The sequence below is a fragment of the Panulirus ornatus genome, chromosome 14, assembly GCF_036320965.1.
Source record: "Panulirus ornatus isolate Po-2019 chromosome 14, ASM3632096v1, whole genome shotgun sequence".
Classification (NCBI taxonomy): Eukaryota; Metazoa; Arthropoda; class Malacostraca; order Decapoda; family Palinuridae; genus Panulirus; species Panulirus ornatus.
The window spans coordinates 50,366,539-50,386,314 of record NC_092237.1 but is presented as its reverse complement, the minus strand read 5'-3'; the positions used below and the strand labels follow the sequence as shown (position 1 = coordinate 50,386,314).

Sequence of the window (19,776 nt, the reverse complement as noted above, 5' to 3'; positions counted from 1 at the left end):
AACAAACTTCCTTTATGTTTATATAACACTTTAGCGTCATGAAAAGACGATAAATGGCCTTATTTGTTCGTAACTACCCCTAGCTGTCGTGACTATGGCAATAGAACCAGAACACTTTTATGCACAGCCAAGCTGTGTTTTTTCCCTGACCACTGCAATGCTTTGGGTCAACCCGCTGACAACACGTCACTCCAGTTCACTCTATCCCATGCATGCCACACACCCTTCTGTATGTTCAGGCACCATTCACTCAAAACATCTTTCACTCCATCATTCAATTTCTAATCTGGTCTCCATTTTCTTGTCCCTTGCCCCTCTGACACGCACACCCTTTTAGTCAGCCATATATATATTATATATATATATATATATATATATATATATATATATATATATATATATATATATATATATATATATATATATACCCTACTTAGCAGTCAAAACCAGGCACCAATCATGACGATCTTGTATTAAAGGAAAACTATAATCAATATTTCCATTGTAAAACCTGTTGTTATTCTGCAAATATAGCAAATCATTTCTTCCCGCAAACTGCTGAATAAATATCCAAGTATCTGACAACTTTATGGACCAATAATGAAAAAATAACAAGTACAGATGAACCGGAAATGATGTATATCAAAGTTCTGGAAAAGAAAGATAAAAAAAATCATTATATATATATATATATATATATATATATATATATATATATATATATATATATATATATATATAATGAGATAACGTTTTACATTCAGCTATTCGCAAGATGTTAGCGGAGGAGGGGAGGACGAAGACAAGGGGTTGGGAGGGAGGGAGGAGGATGATCAGGCCGGCACAACAGTACCATACAATTCACGGTGCCCGGCCCCGCGCTCCCTCCTGGTGCTGACGTATTTATCATATGTATCGTCAGACTCTCCGGAGTCCCGGTGGTGCTATACATCTGCTCTGCAACACACCTGGGAATTTACACGCATCATGATTAGTACATTCCCACGTGTATGTTCCTCTGTAACACACACACACACACACACACACACACACACACACACACACACACACACAAACACACACACGCACACACACCTGAACACCACAGTTAACATCTTAATGCGTTTCGTGATATTGACAACCAATCGTTCTGCACAAGATACTAATATCTAACAGGCAGAGGCCAAAATAGAAATGATGTAAACAAGTCCGTGCAACAGCATAAGACCGGTAGACGAGGGGGAAATATACTGAATCAACGACGCTGTGGACTTGGGCAGCGTATATATAGAGAGAGAGTTTTAAAAAAAATTATAATGATGGAGGAGGATCAAGAGATGGGCTCCCTCTCCCCTCCCCTCCCCTCCCCTCCAAGGAATGTAGCGCCTCCTCCTCCTCCTCCTCTGCCCAGCCAGGTCCGTGTGCAAACAAGGTTCATTCATGACTTGAGGCGGCGGTACGACATGGTACCCAGCGGTACCGTCTGTACCAGGGGCTTCCCTGTATGTCACCTCGACCGATGGATAATGTACAGAGTCATGGCAGCAAATATGCTCAACACTGGACGACATCGTGGCCACCCCCCCACCCCATCCCATAAAAATATCCTGACATCTTTATAATATATATATATATATATATATATATATATATATATATATATATATATATATATATATATATATATATTCTTTCTTTCTTTCAAACTATTCGCCATTTCCCGCATTAGCGAGGTAGCGTTAAGAACAGAGGACTGGGCCTTTGAAGGAATACCCTCACCTGGCCCAATTCTCTGTTCCTTCTTTTGGAAAAAAAAAAAAAAAACCGAGAGGGGAGGATTTCCAGCCCCCCTCTCCCTCCCCTTTTAGTCGCCTTCTACGACACACAGGGAATACGTGGGAAGTATTCTTAATCCCCTATCCCCAGGGATAATATATATATATATATATATATATATATATATATATATATATATATATATATATATATATATATATCATTGAACATATAGTGTATGTTCTATGAAGGTGCGCGTTCATATGCACTTTATTCGTGTATTATATACATATATATATATATATATATATATATATATATATATATATATATATATATATATATATATATATATATATATTTTATTATTATTTTGCTTTGTCGCTGTCTCCCGCGTTTATGAGGTAGCGCAAGGAAACAGACGAAAGAAATGGCCCAACCCACCCCCATACACCTGTATATACATACACGTCCACACACGCAAATATACATACCTATACATCTCCATGTACACACATATATACACACACACAGACACATACATATATACCCATGCACACAATTCACACTGTCTGCCTTTATTCATTCCCATCGCCACCTCGCCACACATGGAAATACCATCCCCCTCCCCCCTCATGTGTGCGAGGTAGCGCTAGGAAAAGACAACAAAGGCCCCATTCGTTCACACTCAGTCTCTAGCTGTCATGCAATAATGCCCGAAACCACAGCTCCTTTTCCACATCCAGGCCCCACACAACTTTCCATGGTTTACCCCAGACGCTTCACATGCCCTGATTCAAATCCACTGACAGCACGTCAACCCCGGTATACCACATCGATCCAATTCACTCTATTCCTTGCCCTCCTTTCACCCTCCTGCATGTTCAGGCCCCGATCACTCAAAATCTTTTTCACTCCATCTTTCCACCTCCAATTTGGTCTCCCACTTCTCGTTCCCTTCACCTCCGACACATATATCCTCTTGGTCAATCTTCCCTCACTCATTCTCTCCATGTGCCCAAACCATTTCAAAACACCCTCTTCTGCTCTCTCAACCACGCTCTTTTTATTTGCACGCATCTCTCTTACCCTTACATTACTTACTCGATCAAACCACCTCACACCACACATTGTCCTCAAACATCTCATTTCCAGCACATCCACCCTCCTGCGCACAACTCTATCCATAGCTCACGCCTCGGAACCATACAACATTGTTGGAACCACTATTCCTTCAAACATACCCATTTTTGCTTTCTGAGATAATGTTCTCGACTTCCACACATTCTTCAAGGCTCCCAGGATTTTCGCCCCCTCCCCCACCCTATGATTCACTTCCGCTTCCATGGTTCCATCCGCTGCCAGATCCACTCCCAGATATCTAAAACACTTTACTTCCTCCAGTTTTTCTCCATTCAAACTTACCTCCCAATTGACTTGACCCTCAACCCTAATGTACCTAATAACCTTGCTCTTATTCACATTTACTCTTAACTTTCTTCTTTCACACACTTTACCAAACTCAGTCACCAGCTTCTGCAGTTTCTCACATGAATCAGCCACCAGCGCTGTATCATCAGCGAACAACAACTGACTCACTTCCCAAGCTCTCTCATCCACAACAATATATATTCATCAGTATAAATACCATAATATGTGTGAACCTCAAGTGTAAATGTTACAACACCCACAACCCTGCCAATATCCAGAGTCACACCCCCCGGCAATAAATACCACAACACCTTCAACCATGACTCACTGTAAATGTCAGAACGTCTGTAGCATTTAGGGTATATATGTCAGAACTGTCTGCAGCCATCATTGTACACAGGAGGCTATCTCTCCCTCCCTCCAGGCTGAGCTCACTATGACCTGCCAACAACATCCTGCACCATCTGCATACACGCCACAACATCCTGCACCGTCAGTATACACGCCACAACATCCTGCACCATCAGTATACACGCCACAACATCCTGCACCGTCAGTATACACGCCACAACATCCTGCACCGTCAGTATACACGCCACAACATCCTGCACCATCTGCATACACGCCACAACATCCTGCACCGTCAGTATACACGCCACAACATCCTGCACCGTCAGTATACACGCCACAACATCCTGCACCATCAGTATACACGCCACAACATCCTGCACCATCAGGATACACGCCACAACATCCTGCACCATCAGGATACACGCCACAACATCCTGCACCATCTGCATACACGCCACAACATCCTGCACCATCAGTATACACGCCACACCGTCCTGCACCATCAGTATACACGCCACAACATCCTGCACCGTCAGTATACACGCCACAACATCCTGCACCATCAGTATACACGCCACAACATCCTGCACCATCAGTATACACGCCACACCATCCTGCACCATCAGTATACACGCCACACCGTCCTGCACCATCAGTATACACGCCACAACATCCTGCACCGTCAGTATACACGCCACAACGTTTTGCACCATCAGTATACACGCCACACCGTCCTGCACCATTAGTATACACGCCACAACATCCTGCACCATCAGGATATACGCCACAACATCCTGCACCATCAGGATACACGCCACAACATCCTGCACCATCAGTATACACGCCACACCGTCCTGCACCATCAGAAAACACGCCACACCATCCAGCACCATCAGTATACACGCCACAACATCCTGCACCATCAGTATACACGCCACAACATCCTGCACCATCAGTATACACGCCACACCGTCCTGCACCATCAGTATACACGCCACACCATCCTCAGTATCAATGACCAGGAACCCCCAACCCCTGGTGATCACCAGCTCCAGCAGGCACACACTGTACCCCAGGCCGGGGGATGAATCCCTCCCACCCCACCCTTCACACCCCCAACGCCCAAGCACTATCTAATCCCGCAGGTCGACGCCCCACTCCCGGCCAAATCCCAAATGTCGCCCTTAGCAAAGGGCGTCCCTAGGCTCGTTCTCTCTTGAAAACGGCGTGAACTGTCTCTACGCTTTAACACTTTGAGGGAGAGAGAGAGAGAGAGAGAGAGAGAGAGAGAGAGAGAGAGAGAGAGAGAGAGAGAGAGAGAGAGAGAGATGGGGGGGGGGGGAGTAATCATGGGTGTGTGCCATCATTGCTATGTGGTGTAACACAAGTTGCCTCGCCCGCAACAAAGGAAATGCCAGATAATGAAATCGTATTGCGCTGTACCGAACCCTGACTTGTGTATAATTTCATGTACTTAAATCATCCCCTCTTTTTTTTCCCCTCCCCCTGAGGGACATATTACGACCTGCTCAAGTTTATGACTATCGAGGGATGTGATATTTGTGCAGTTATTTAGCGTACGGAGTTAAGAGGGATGATCACCCATGGTAGTTCATGTTCACACGGGATAAACAAACGACCTTTAGTCGTCTACTGCTAGAGACACTGGTGAATCTAATGGTAGAATGTGAACACAAGGCTTTACTCATCAAACTTCCCTCCTCACGCTCTCCTGTGACACAAGGCTTTACACATCAAACTTCCCTTCTCACGCTCTCCTCCTCCTCTTTCTAATCTGAAGGTGACTTTCCCTCGTCGATCTGTCGTAGTAATCATTACCGTAACGAAGTCTCATCCATAGCCTAACGACACTGGTGTCCCTCAGGGCTCTGTCCTATCGCCTACTCTCCATACCGTAATCTTACCATCAACCTCTGACCCGGCTCACCCTGACGCCGATCACTCCACTCTCTGTGCCTCAGTTCTGTTTCCCTCCGCTCCTGATCTCTGTACCTGTTCTCCATCTCGCACTGAACAAGTGTCCTCTCTTTACCCGCAGTTCTGCAGCATCACGGAATGGGGAAGAAATATCTTAGCTGAATTCAACACTACGAAAAAGTCGTTTATATCTCTCTTAATAACAACACTTTTTTACTATGGAAGTACAGTACAGCTCTTCCCTACAATAACGCATGTCCTCCACTATATCCTGGACACCCCACTCATTTCTACAATGACGCATGTCCTTCACTCTATCTTGAACACCCCACTCATCCCTACAATGACGCATGTCCTCCACTCTATCCTGGACACCCCACTCATCACTACAATGACGCATCTCCTCCACTCTATCCTGGACACCCCACGCATAACAAACATAACATAATCTGATAACCATTAGGTGGGCCAGGTGATGGCGACATACCGTAATCATCTTTCTTCTCAGTAGTTACACTACATCAATAGTGTGTCTCATCATTCACTTCATTATACAGCACTGTTCGTATATCTGGGGGTGGCTGATTTCCAGTGACTCTCATGTGAACGTTACATGTTCTGATGATATAGACATTAACTGAGATGGTTGTGAGTTGGTCTGCGGGCGTCCTCTGGACCAGAGTGTGGGCAGCCTCCCTCCCTGCAGGCCCACAGTGAGGGGGGTAGGGCCCTGGACCTGCAGGGAGCAGTGTTAGATATGTATATTTTAGGTGGCCCGTGTTCAACTCCCGAGCGCGCTATGGTAAGCTTGTTTACAGTGATTTACATGTGAACATTTCATGGTCTGATATATATATATATATATATATATATATATATATATATATATATATATATATATATATATATATATATACATATATATGATTTTTCCCCCTTTCTACAGTTTTCTGAAAACGTCTGTACAATACGACTCAACCTCTCTTATCAAGCAAATACCAGTCTCTGGCAAACATCAAAAACCATATTCGGTGTTCTGCAAATATTCCTCACCAAAAAATTATAGTAATCTTCAGGGAACTTGTTTCCCCTCACACACGAACTGAGCCTCACACCCTAACATTCATGCGTGCACGACCACACGCCGCACGAACACAAGCACAAGGGAGAAGAGAAGGATATTCGTGGCTTGTTTGTGATGACCACCGCTAGGGGTCCCTCACGTGATGACCAGGTCACACCTCTGACCTGGTCATCGACGTCACACCCACAGGTTCCCACCCACTCCCGGCCGAACTGGCAATCCCCCCCACAAGTGTAGGTGGGAGCCCCTCTCCCCTCACACCCACAGTGTAAGGTAGACCAGAACCGACATCCACCACCTGCCTTCATCACATCATGGTATAATATCCTCACCCACCAGCTTGTGTTCACTATGGGGATCGAACCCGGGTTACTACGCCTTCCTCACTCCTCATTCACACACACACACACACACACACACACACACACACACACAGCCCCCCCTGGCCACCATATACCCCTACAATTCATTACCACAGGGTACATCTGACTTACCCTGGACTGCCTCCAGCCTCCTGGTAATTACACGAGGGAAGGAGGGACTAATGCCCACCCTCACCCCACTACCACCTCACCACAACCCCGGTGTATGTGTGTGTGTGTGTGTGTGTGTTGGGGGGGGGGGGGTGTCTGCCGTCCAGGTCTCACGGTGGACGTGAAGGTAGCAACATACCCCGCCCGCACCAGAACCGAAGATCGAGCACGAGGCAAGCAAGACTCCTCACCCACCATTCTACCCACAGGACTGGCGGCACTCCGGGGATGTGGCAGGACTTCGCCCTCACCCCGTCACCCCAGCATAGAAATCCCAAGATGATGGAAGGCTCAAGTCGCCAGGGGAGGTGGGCTCAGTCCCCAGCACCACAACCACCCGCCTCCCCCACCTCCAGCTGGTAAGACAGGAGAGAGACAACTCCGTCAGGGCGGCAGTCTCAGAGGATCCAGCGAGCCTCGAAGAGAGTACTGTCGGTTGGCGGGACTCGGTGGACCGCTCTGCAAGCCTCCTGATGGGGAGGGAGGTCTTCTCCTGCCGCGTAACACCGCAGTCCCAGGTCTTGGCCTTTCTGTAATCTTTCTATCCCAACCACAGTCCATTCTTCTCACATCGCTTTTACCAGCCGAACAGAAACTGAAGAATGAGAACTACTGATATACACATATATATTACACAAATTAAATACAAACCGACGTATAACATACATAAACACACAAAAGTCAACACTCAACGTTCATACTACAGAGCCTTATAACGGCCTTGTGGCGCAACGGATAACGCGTCTGACTACGGATCAGAAGATTCCAGGTTCGAATCCTGGCAAGGTCGCACAGTAGTTTTGACAACATCGACGTTAAAAATCTCTTCCAAATACGAAAAAAAAAAGAACAGCGATGAACAACACGACACAACGAAATGGCCAGCAAGTAATAGACTCAGGAAACATGAAGTTATCATAATAATAATACTTTTCTTATTTCTATTAAGTTGCTTATTAACAACTCACCTGCAACGAAACGCTCATACGACACGCAGAAAATGATAAGAGTAATGATGGAGTAGAAGAGGCTAGCGAGGAGACAATGAAGCAGAGCAGAGATAACTACGAGAGACAGTGTGACAGATAACACCAAGGTCGAGAGATACAGAGTCTCTGTCACCAGTACGGTGGCTCCTCACCAGCTGCCGGAAACGCACGACAAATAAAGAACGGGTACACATACGCATGTCACACAGACACACACACACACACACACATGTACATACGCATATCACACGGACACACGCATGTACATACACATATCACACGGACACACGCATGTACATACGCATATCACACAGACACACACACACACAATGTACATACGCATATCACACGGACACACGCATGTACATACGCATAATACACGGACACACGCATGTACATACGCATACTACACGGACACACGCATGTACATACGCATACTACACGGACACACGCATGTACATACGCATGTCACACGGACACACGCATGTACATACGCATACCAAACGGACACAATGTACATACGCATATCACACAAACAAACGCATGTCACACGGACACACACATATACATACGCATATACTGGGGTGGTGAGTAAACACAGGGAGAGAGAGAGAGAGAGAGAGAGAGAGAGAGAGAGAGAGAGAGAGAGAGAGAGAGAGAGAGAGAGAGAGAGAGAGAGAGAGAGAATTTTTTCTTGTAAAAGAATAAAACTTAGAAAACTCACAGGGTCTCCCCCTAGTGTTTACTCGTGAAACCCAATTTACACATTTGTCATAATGAACAATTCACAGACACAAACACAAAGAGGGATACGAACGCACAGATGTAAAGAAAATAAAACAGAAGAACGCTAACAATCGGACAAAGACATGTACACAAACAGACGAGTAAACAGACACACTGAGATAAGCAAACACACACACACACACACACACACACACACACACACACACACACAATAAATCACACGCGTGGTAGTGTGGGAGGGACCCCAGGAGCAGACATCGAGCCGAACTTGTCACCAGAATAACACGTAAGAAGGACTGGGTGTGAGGAGGGGGCCAAGCCATACCCTCTGGCCTGTGTGTTTAAATCGCCTACCAGCACACGGGGAGGGAATGTACGGTTGTGAATGTGTGCACAAGACGTCCACCCGCCATCAGCTGGAGTATGCTGCGCGAGTCTCCTCTCCCGCACTGTGAGAGTAGGAAAGAATCACTAGGGATGAGTCTGAAGGAACAGAACCCAGAATGGGCTATGGAGAGAGGAGGAGGAGGAGGAGGAGGAGAAGCGCCTTACATCTCTGCCCACACTGGACGAGAGAGCAAACTGAGAGGACACAGGCGTGGTGGTACTATGTATGTCATCATCTTAAAAGCATTCGTGTGGACGCTACCATCCACCGCGGAGGCTGGCTGGAAGTACGCCCAGAACAAGTGGCACGCCTTTGTGGTTTAAGACGAGGAAAGTGGACGGAGGGGTGCGGGAGGAAGTGGTTCATCGGGAGAGAGAGAGAGAGAGAGAGAGAGAGAGAGAGAGAGAGAGAGAGAGAGAGAGAGAGAGAGAGAGAGAGAGAGAGAGAGAGATTGTGGACCTGTGGAGCAAGCTGAGCCAAGAGGAAGTAAATGCCACTATCACAGGAAAAGAAAAACAAAGAACATAACAAGACAACAGGGATGATGAGGTGGGACCCCCACAAGTATATACCTCCCGCTTTCGTAGCGCAGTGGGTTGACGATGCGATCCACCAGTCAAACAGGTACGGGTTCGAGTCCTGGACAGGGCAGCCGGCACCCAACTTAACCCAGCTGTTCATCACCTCCATGGTAGATGACTTGGTACCTGATGTAAGCACGGGTGTGAATATATATATATATATATATATATATATATATATATATATATATATATATATATATATATATATATATATATATATATGTGTGTGTGTGTGTGTGTGTGTGTGTGCAAATGCACATAAATCTCAGACATGGGATACATGCGAGGCTAAGAGAGACGGGGTAACACGAGTGTAAGCACTCCCTCCCAGGCAACACACAAACAGCAATCAGATACACAGACACACATAAAACAGACAGGCCAGTATAAGCGCTGCACAGAAGCCACGCGCTATAAACCCCGGACCCTTGCTTGCATGCGCCGTTTCCAAGGGGCAAAGTCTGCACAGCTACATCAACAACAACACCAACAACAACAACAACAACACCAACCCCATCACCACCGACCGACTCCATAACTCACAACCACATAAAAGCTGAACATATACGGCAATAAACCACGACCCTTAAATAATAGCCGATTACACACAGGTACGAGAGCCAATTTGAATTTAAATACATAATTGCCATTATGTGTTGAACAGTAACCTTAGCATAAACAAGCTCAACTCCCGGGTTTAAATATATACATCAACGCCTGGAAGCACAGAGGAGGAGGAGGAGGAGGAGAGAGACCTGCAATATATTGGAACCAACCCATAATAAACTTTCCCCCGATAAATTGTCAAGTTTGAAAATCATCCAGGTGTGTGTGTGTGTGTGTGTGTGTGTGTGTGTCAGGCATGAACAATGAGGCTACAACAGTGTATAAATGGTCGGATAGAATTAGGTAAACAAAAAAAGAACATAGAAAAAAAAAGACACCATAAACTCTGCTTTCAGACACAGAAAACGAGTTTCAGGACTGAATATCCGGGGGATTGGCCAGCTAGACCGGGATAATGTGGAGTCAGAAAAAAGGCCTCGCTTGTCTAATGCACACAGAGGCTGTGTGTGTGTGTGTGTGTGTGTGTGTGTGTGTGTGTGTGTGTGTGTGTGTGTGTGTGTGTGCGTGAAGGGCGTACGCCCCGGGGGATGGGCGCAACATGATGTGATTTCATGTTTCACATTAATGTGGTCTATGTGAAATGTGGTCCTCGTCAATACCCAGGGTCTGTGCAACACTGTAGTACAGGACGGAGATGGTACAAGCACAGTGTAGCACTGTAGTACAGTCGTACCGTCGTGCTCAGGGGTCGTACCGTCGTGATTAAGGTGTCGTACCGTCGTGATTAAGGGATCGTACCGTCGTGCTCAATGGTTGTACCGTCGTGCTCAAGGGTCGTACCGTCGTGCTCAGGGGGTCGTACCGTCGTGCTCAATAGTCGTACCGTCGTGCTCAGGGGGTCGTACCGTCGTGCTCAGTGGGTCGTACCGTCATGTTCAGGGGTCGTACCGTCGTGCTCAATGGTCGTCACGTCTTGCCCAGGGGGTCGTACCGTCGTGCTCAAGGGTCGTCACGTTTTGCTCAGGGGTCGTACCGTCGTGCTCAGTGGGTTTAGCGAATTCTCCAGGTGTAAGCGATCACGAACCAAATGTTTTGGGCAGACCGACAGACAGAGAAAGACAAGACACCTTCACTACATTCGGTCTTGCACTTCAAGTACAGCAGCACGGGAAAGCTGACCTCCAAAAATAACCTTGATCAACATAGCGCTTACCATCGCCACATCTACCTAACCGTCTCTCCGCACAAGACGATACAGCTAACTAGACTCGAAGACGGTACGATCCGGGGTTCGATACCCCCCCTCCCCCACCGGGGCAAAGCCATGAATAAATAAGTTTGCTTCAACCGGGTGTGGTTGACGTACGGTGCACACTGCCCGACTCGACCACAAGACGCTGTGTGGGCCCGATACCCGCGACGAACGGATTATTCCAGTTTGTCTCAAGTGACCAAATTCTCACTCAGGAATAGTAACAGATATGCCAACCCACTCCACTACCCTGGTTTGCCCCTAAAGAGTCACTTCGAAAAAAAAAAAGGAAAACAAAAAAAGTTTGGATGGGGTCAAAGGCTTTCCAAGACATCCAACAAAATTCGTAAACTTAAACATCTAAAACATGCAGAGAAAATCTTGAAAATAAAGCCAAAATTACCAAAAGTTAACTCAAACTCCTGGGGCCACCTTAGACCTGCAAAAGTCGAGGACCAAGTTTGAATAGAGAAAAAAAATTCCTATGTATGAATTTATGAAGATATTGGATCAGCTGGAGATTTCCCTCAGTTTTGGCTACACTACACTCGGTTAGACTAGGCTAGGCTAGGCTAGGTTAGACTAGGCTAAGCTAGGCTAGGATAGGCTAGGTTAGACGAGGCTAGGCTAGACTAGGCTCGGCTAAGATAGGTCTAATCAGGCTCGGGTACAAAAACGTAACCAAACCTTGATATTTTCTTTCCGAGATCAATCATCAGATAATCCAAAACAATATGCAGGTCCCTACGATCCTGATCACCTTCGTTTACCCCAAAGCCTTTGAAAAAGAAAAACAAAAAGGCCTTGAGTTTCTTCGATGTATCTCACACACATACATGAGAATATATAACCATGACCTCGGGGGGAGATCCACTAGCCCTGAACATGATGATATCTGATAAAAGTCCGCGATATCACAGCTTATTCAGGCACCCAGACCTTTTCATGGAGGCTTATCATACAATCAAGATAAACTTGGATGGTATGGTTTGGGGAGACGTGTTGGACACACACACACACACACACACACACACACACACACACACACACACACACTTGTCATCAGTAAAATGTCACGTGTTCCTCCACGTTTGGTCTTACAACTCTCGAACACTGGAAATGTCAAAGCGGTTATTGATGAAATATTCGTGTACGCGGGGATGCGGGACACGCAGCGCAGTCGTACGTGAAGATTTAGACATCACGAGAGAGAGAGAGAGAGAGAGAGAGAGAGAGAGAGAGAGAGAGAGAGAGAGAGAGAGAGAGAGAGAGAGAGAGAGAGAGAGAGAGAGATGTAAGATGTGTACATGATATTTAGGTAGTGATAAGGGCGAGTTGTTGATGCCGTGTGGCGTGATGGAGGTGGGCATCAGTACCCACCTCCCAGCGCCTCCCCCTCTCATACCCTCCGTAAACGAAAACAAGTGAAAACACTACATTTAAAAGCCAAATTTTTTTCCTTTGACATCAGGAGGTGGGCGCATTTAAACACGCCGTTTCTATGATAACGAGGTACGCTTAAACACGGCTTTAAAACTGGCAAACTCAGGCAAGTAAATCAATAGAGAAAAAAAAAAAAAAACACAAGAGGCGAAACAAATAGCGAGTGAGAGAAAGTTGACAGAGTGGGTAAACAGTGAGGGTGAGGTGTGGAGGGTGTGTGGGTGGAGGAAGCAGCAGCCCTCTCCTCCCCACGAGCCATGTAAATGCCGCATTACCAGCGAGAAATCCAAGCCATAATCGCCCCCCTGATCACCCCGGTGTTTGCACGCCATATCATTATCCTGTGTTGACTGCTGTTCGTCTGTGGCTGCCGGATGGCCCTCGAGGATATGAAGGCGCGGTTGATAAAAGTCTGGATGGATCACTGAGCCTCGTCCACGAGGTGGAAATATCTTAATTATAATCTGGTGATGATGGTGTATTGTGAGGACCGACCGACCGCACCATCCTGCGTGTGCCATCGATGACGTCGCCGGCCGCAGCCACACGCGCGCGCTAACCGTTGGCAAGTTTTCGTATTTGGCGGGGTTTTTTTTTCGTTACTGGCGGGAAGTTTCCCTATTTTGGGACAGAATTTTTTTTTTTCATAAACGTAAGCGGGAAGTTTTGACCAGAATCTTTTTTTTTTTCTTTTTCAGTTGAACTATTTTTCTTTTTCTTTTTGATGGGTTGTTTTATTTTGTTATTTTTCGTATTGAAAGATTTTTGAAAATAACTTTGCCGTCTTATGGGCAGACAGTTTTCTTATTCTGCCGTCTTACTGACGGAGTTTTCCTTATTTGGCCGGGTATCTCCTCAGAGCGGGCTAAGCGTATTGTTTACTCTCTCTCTCTCTCTCTCTCTCTCTCTCTCTCTCTCTCTCTCTCTCTCTCTCTCTCTCTCTCTCGTGGTTGGCGGGGGGGAGTGACTGACGGTCTGGTGACGTCGAACACATGGACGCACGTCTCACCTCCTCCCTCCCCCTCCAACACGTTAATCTTCACATCCTCATCTGGGAACTCCGGGCGGTTTTATCGTGCAGAGCTGCGCGACAGCAGGCGCGTGTTCCGTGACCCAGCCCACACACACACACACACACACATACTGCGAGAATGACATGTACAGAACACAGGTCATCATGGGGCTAGCTGCTCCCTCTGCATATTCATGACAGCGGCGTGTGGAAGATACATCGTCACTCCACAGCCATACGAGGCTTTTCACAACTTGATAAATAATTGTAAGTTTGCGTCGCCGTCTTGATGACTGGAGAGAGAGATCGGGACTCTGAGGAGGAGGAGGAGAGGAGGAGGAGGAGGATCGTGGTGGTGGTGGCGGCTTGGCCGGCTTCTTGGCCCGCAGGCTGGCTTGCCTGATGGCCAGGACACCTGGCTTGGCTTGAAGAGAGAGAGAGAGAGAGAGAGAGAGAGAGAGAGAGAGAGAGAGAGAGAGAGAGAGAGAGAGAGAGAGAGAGAGAGCGTAACACAAATAACATCAAACAAACCCATTCACCTGTGGGTTACGACATGCAAAATAATCCTGCCATAACTCCGCGAGTCATAACTTACCCAGCAACCAACAAGAGGCGCTCGTCGACACCCTCCCTCCCACACCCCTCCCCTCACACACACACACACACACACACACACACACACATCATACGGTAAGTCGATCACAATCATCACATGATATTCGTTAGCCTCGAAGTTCGCTGTGAACACACACAGCGTCCGCAAGCCAAGCCACGTGAACTCCCCTCTCCCTCCCTCCCTCACTGCCACTGCAGAATATCCTCCTTCAAAGATATAAGAGTTGGAATTCCTTTGCAGAAATATATATACTTATAATCCCGCCAGGCATTTCGTCAGAATTCCCAGAGATTACACAGCAGTTCCCCAAGATTACACCTGCAACTGACGAAGTCTTTGGTGAAGGGGAAAAAAAAATTTCTTTCAAACCACAATAATAAAACAAGGAAAATAATCAGATCATTTTGAGGAACCTTGGAAAATAAGTTATGTCGATAAATAACAACAACACCAATAACAATAATAATGATAATAAAAATGATAATAATAATAATAATAATAATAATAATAATAATGATAATAACAATAATCATAATAATAATATCAATAATAATAATAATAATAATAATGATAATAACAATAATCATAATAATAATATCAATAATAATAATAATAATAAAAATAATAATAATAATAACAATAATAATAATAATGACAATAATAATATAGTGTTACCACTACTAATGATAAATATATCGTACCACTATCACTATTACTACTCTGCTACTAATATTACCCTGCTATGACCACTTCTACCACTACTACAACTAACAATAAAGATACTTTTATCCATATCTATTCGCCTTTCCCGTCTTAATACAAAAAAAAAGGAAATAAATGCAGATACAAAAGGCAAGGCGGAAGGTAATACTGGCTTACAGTAACTGAAGCAAGACCGAGAGAGAGAGAGAGAGAGAGAGAGAGAGAGAGAGAGAGAGAGAGAGAGAGAGAGAGAGAGAGAGAGAGAGAGAGAAATTCCGAAAGGAAAAAAAATTGGGAAAGCGCTGAGAATTATTCGTCACGATTTCAGACGAGCGAAGAAAGAGTAATAAAGAGAGAGAGAGAGAGAGAGAGAGAGAGAGAGAGAGAGAGAGAGAGAGAGAGAGAGAGAGAGAGAGAGAGAGCAGGAATGAACGATGAGACAAGATAATGAGAGATAAAATTGCTGAACGTGAACCAACCATTAAGAAGGGGGGAAAAAGAATGGGTAATAAAAGTTAGACTCAGAAAAACTTTGAATATATATATATATATATATATATATATATATATATATATATATATATATATATATATATATATATATATACATATATATATATATATATATATATATATATATATATATATATATATATATATATATATATATATATATATATACAGAGAGAGAGAGAGAGAGAGAGAGAGAGAGAGTTTGGTAAACATCACAGTAATAAATGTCCAACACACACACACACACACACACACACACACACACACACACACACACACACACACACCCGATAAGGAAACACTGATTCGACAAAGAGGTATATATATATATATATATATATATATATATATATATATATATATATATATATCCCCCCCCCCGTCTTCATCATGCATCCCTTCATTCATTCCTTCATTTGAAAACCTGATCCGTTTTCGCCTCGCTCTTATCAGTTATTCATGAGAATGTTGATCCACTGCCTTCATTCCCGAACGTCAGTCACGCCCTGCTCACACAGGCAATACAGTCTACATCTTGTAAGAGGTTTACCAAGCTGGTGCTGTACATACGAACCCGTTCTAGAGGTTTACAAGGTTGGTTTATATATGTAGAGCGGTCCAGCGGTTTACACAGATTGATATGGGCATCCTGCACGCAGGTTTATATAGTAAACTACATGTAGACCCGTCTAGAGGTTTACACTGACTGGTCGACATGTAGACCCGTCTAGAGGTTTACACAGACTGGTCGACATGTAGACCCGTCTAGAGGTTTACACAGACTGGTCTACATGTAGACCCGTCTAGAGGTTTACACAGACTGGTCGACATGTAGACCCGTCTAGAGGTTTACACAGACTGGTCTACATGTAAACCCGTCTAGAGGTTTACAGCGGGTGGTCTACCATGCAGACCCGTCTATAGATTTACACAGACTGGTGTAGACCCGTCTACTGGTTTACACAGACTGGTCTACATGTAAACCCGTCTACTGGTGTTTACACAGACTGGTTTTACGAAAAAGATAACACAGTATTTCCTCCCAATCACAATTACAAAACGCAACGCGAGTCTCACGCTTTTCTCCACAGACAAACAAACAAACAAACAAAGAACAATTATGATAATAACACCGAGGCAGCCACCACGTTCCATGACGTCACATCAGCAGGACCAGACCTTTTTTAAAAAAAAAGTGTAAAGAACATTTTAGTGACTACGATGACAAAGATCCACAAAGAAGCATTTTAATGATGCGTCGTGTCTCTCCCCTCGGCCGGCGGGCGGGCGGGCGGGTGGGCAGTGTGGGAGGAGGTTGGGGATGGGTGAGGCACGGGAGAGGCGGGGCGAAGCCCCCCCGTCTCTCTCTCTCTCTCTCTCACTCTCACTCCCTCCTCCTCCCTTCAGGCTGTGGCCGGGAGGAGGAAACCCACCCACCACCTCCTCCTCCTTCTCCTACAGCCCCCCCACCTTCTCAACCGACCCCGGCGAGGCGTTCTCGCTCCCCCTTTGTCCCTCACATGCCCGGCTGATAGACACCTCACAGGGAAAGCCTTTCAAGGCTCAGCCTTCACTGCCTCTCCTCCTCTCCTCCTCCTGCGGAACACGTGACGTTCCAGCGTGACGGAGGCCACATGACCATGCTACCTGGTGGAAGGTCTCTCTCTCTCTCTCTCTCTCTCTCTCTCTCTCTCTCTCTCTCTCTCTCTCTCTCTCTCTCTCTCTCTCCCAAGCACTTATGCAGGCACGCCCTGACGCTGGGTTGATCAATCTATAACCTGGCCTATAGTGTCATGTGCTGGTTCTTCCCTCCACTCGCCCTCGTCCTTCACCGGGTGATGGTTGGACGAGGAGGTAACCTGATGGTAAACACTTGAGTGTTGACGCCGGTGCTACGTCGTGTGTTGCCGTCGTAAGTCACCTGGCCAACACACGACTGGTTGGCCCACTTGCGTCAGTCTGGTGTCTTTATGTTCAACCTACCGTGCTGGGGGAAAACGGGAATACTTCACATAAATGATTCTTTTCAGTCTATGGCGCTTTGGAGAGAGCTTAAAGGCTCAGCTCATAACTCGTGCCGTCACACCCGAGTCTACTTCATGATGAAAGACATCTCTGTACCACTGCTGGATCACTGGTTGGCGATTTGTGACGCAATGATGACGTGAGTACAATAATGCCTGGTCACTGGCCCCATTGGTCAACAACCTGTGACGCAATGATGACGTGAACGCAACACTGGTGTATTACTGGACTGGGTGGTGGTCAACACCTGGTGATCCACTCATGACATCACAACTCATCGCTCGTCATGAGATCAACCTTCAACCCCCCACCCCACCCCCTTTTCCTTCTCCTCCTCCTTTCTCCTCCCACCTCCCATTCACCCTTCCCCTTTTCTTTCCCCTCCCACCTCCCACTTCCCCCCACACTTCCTTTCCCCTCCCACCTCCCACTTTCTCTAATCAAAAGAGTTTTCATATCAAGACTATCATCATCTTCCATTCCCTGGATTTCTGTCTTCACTAAGCCAAGCCTCGTCCCTCCCCACAGGAAGACTTTTGTCTCCCCAAATGAAGACTTGTCTCCCCAAGCTACCATCAACATTCCTGCCTCCCCACAGCGCCCGCCTCCCTCTCTCCCATGGCTTTCGAGGTCTGACATTAATTACAACTTCGTGGATCATTTTTGTTGGTTTTTGTTGTTGTCGCTGCCTCGCAGTCAACAAGACACTTCGAGAAGTACACAGTAATAGGAAAGAGATAGACAGATAGATAGATAGATAGATAGATAGACGGAGAGAGAGAGAGAGAGAGAGAGAGAGAGAGAGAGAGAGAGAGAGAGAGAGAGAGAGAGAGACAGACAGACGGAGAGAGGGTGGGAGGGAGAGGGAGTAACAACAAGAGACTGCCAACTCAATTTGTGTGTCAAATAAAGGCAACATGAAGCCAATAAACCCTTCCCTCCCCAGCCTCTAACATCGACCAACATATAAACATCGGCAAACACAGGGCTCCCTCCCTACCTCTGTGATACACACACACACACACACACACACACACACACACACACACACACACACACAATCCTCCTCTCACACACACACACACACACACACACACACAAAAGTAAAAATCCGGCATCAAAGTCGCAGAAGTAAAGGGATAGAGCGATAAAGCCTCAGACGACGGCAGCTGGAGTGAAACATTATGACACAGGTTCACGATGTTGGGTGGGGGAGGGGGAAAGAGGCACCATCACCACCACTCCTGCAGGAGGAGGGCACCACGGGCGGCCTCTCAAAGGTCATCACAGAACTGTGGTAAGGGAGGGAGAGGAGGAGGATAAAGGGGGGGGGGGGAGTGGAAGAAGGGGAGAGGTGGGAGGAAGAGGAAGAAGAGGAGGAGGAAGAGGAGGAGGAGGAAGGCGTACGAGGCCCGTGGCTCTCCCCTGTGTTTGTCGTGTAAGGCGGCCGGTCCTCCTGGTGCAGCAGACCTGGCCGAAAGGAAGCCATCTTCAAACAACCGCGCCAACCATACACTCCGCCTCCCTTGGGTAAGGAAGATGTAAGCCATCCCTTTATCCCGTCGTGTGTGTGTGTGTGTGTGTGTGTGTGTGTGTGTGTTTGTGTGTGTGTGTGTGTGTGTGTGGGTGACATTCCACCTTTTCCCAATATATACACATACTGACATGACTGACTTCCTCTCACGTGCAACAAACTTAGTGGCGACTGTGTGTGTATGTGTGTGTGTGTGTGTGTGTGTGTGTGTGTGTGTGTGTGTCACTAACTGCATCCGCTGCAGGATGGGACCTACGAGGGAATGAGGCTCAGTATACAGACGTGTAGTGT

The 19,776-nt window shown here is 46.3% G+C and overlaps 1 non-coding gene across 1 annotated transcript; it reads left to right on the top strand.

Annotated features, from left to right (window-relative positions):
* The first annotated feature begins 7,830 nt into the window (after window positions 1-7,830).
* On the top strand, window positions 7,831-7,903 carry TRNAR-ACG (transfer RNA arginine (anticodon ACG)). Its single transcript has one exon. It is a non-coding gene; the product is annotated as a tRNA-Arg (tRNA).
* Window positions 7,904-19,776: the final 11,873 nt, after the last annotated feature.